Genomic DNA, 1865 nt, shown 5'->3' with positions numbered 1-1865 from the left:
ACTTTCTTTGGCCTCCTTTTCCAAGTCATTGATCATACTGTATAAAATCCTTTGTTGTAAGGTTCCAAAAACCATTTGGAGAAATGTAGAATACAACAAAATGCTTAAATTGACCAATTGATGTAGTTCGTCAAATCTTAAAGTACACTAATTGAATGCAGTATTATTTTATATATGATTAAGAAAAAAAAATCTACCAATTAGTTGTAAGATGCCGTTGACTGTGAGATGCATTTCCATTCCAGAAATGTTAAAATGAAATGTTTCTTAAAAAGTATGTCTTAGAATTGATTAACTAAAATAGTGATGTTTTAAAATTTCCACTTGTAGTGTTATTTTCATGCTAATATACTATTGGGCTATAACTTTAATTTATCAACCAGTAACTCTCAACAATGGAAGTTTGGTTTCTAAGCCCTGTTCTTTCTTACTGACTTTAACAGGGTAAAACAAAGGGTATAGCAAATCCAGGATTGGTTCTCAGTATAGATATTAATTTAAACTCTTTTCTGATTGTAGTTTATCATTTACTTATAGATTGAGGTAGCTCATTCGATCAATATTAGCTGTAATAAATAACAATAATAAAATAAACAACTTCTTTTCAAAATTGAATTCCATTCTGAAATCTCTCAAGGGAGGTCATGGATTATTTAAAAGGAAATCACTTGAATAAACATCGTCTAAACATAAAACAATAGAGAAACTATATAAACTCATCTAGGCTGAAGAAACAAACAGAAACATTTAGTACTAGATTAACCCATCTCCCTGGACTGATTTAAAATTAAGATAAACACTAAATTACCTTACTATCCAAAATGCCATTTCTTTCCATTTTAGAGCAGTGCTATCCCCCTGTGTAATTTAAAATTTTCTAGTAGCTAACCAAATTTAAAAAGTAAAACAACAGCAAAGACAGTGAAATAATTTAAATAATTTAACTCAGTATATCAAAATATTGTTTCAACATGTAATCAATATAAAATAAATGAGGTGGTCTTCGATATCAGCTGTATGATTTACATTCGCAATACATCTCAATTCCTACCAGCCACATTTCAAGCGCTCAATACCCCCCTATGGCTACAGTATTGGGCAGGAGCAGTCTTTGAGGACTTCAGTATTAACTGATTCTTTACATTCTGAGTTTGAGAATTTCTTATGTTACACGCTGCCTCTAAGGTGCTTAGAGATCTGCGAAGCACAAGATTATTTTACTCTCGGTCCGTTGTGATCCAAGACTCCACAGCATTAGAACCAGCGAGGGAGGAAGGCCATGGGACACCCTGGCGCCCAGGAACGTGTCTTGGAGGAGGGCCTGAGCCGCTCCGAGTAATGCCCGGCGCAGCGGCCGCGAAACCAGCGTTGGAAGTTGGACTGCGAGACAACTCGGGGTCTGCCTGGAACCCCAGGTCTTTTCCTGGGGCGCCCTGGAACACCAGAACCGGACAAAGGGAAAGTGTTCTCCGAGTTGGATACAGGGACCCGCTCCGCCGACGGAGGCCGGCCCAGGGCTGCAGTGCTGGCCGCCCAGGTGGCCTCCGCCGGTCACTGAGAGGTGGGCGGAGGCCTGAGCCCGGAGGTGCGGGAAAACCCTGCCTGCGTCCTGGGGAGAAGTCTCCCAGGGGCGCGCTCACGACAGTGACGCCACCGGCGCGAGGGCGGCAGGGTGGGAGGAGAGGAGCGGCGCGCACCGCCCCTCGGAGGCGGAGGGAGGAGGCCGCGGTTCCGGAGGGCCGGGGCGGGGCGGGGCTGGGTGCGCCGGGGAGTCTGGGCACAAGCCGGCGGTTTCGATTAGTACGCGGAGTTGCGGCTGCAAAGGAGGGCACGGAGCTGCGCTGCCCGGAGCCCGGCGGCGAGGC

The sequence above is a fragment of the Neophocaena asiaeorientalis genome, unplaced genomic scaffold (assembly GCF_003031525.2).
Source record: "Neophocaena asiaeorientalis asiaeorientalis breed wild unplaced genomic scaffold, Neophocaena_asiaeorientalis_V1.1 scaffold432, whole genome shotgun sequence".
Taxonomy (NCBI): Eukaryota; Metazoa; Chordata; class Mammalia; order Artiodactyla; family Phocoenidae; genus Neophocaena; species Neophocaena asiaeorientalis.
Note: the sequence above shows the minus strand (reverse complement) of the source record.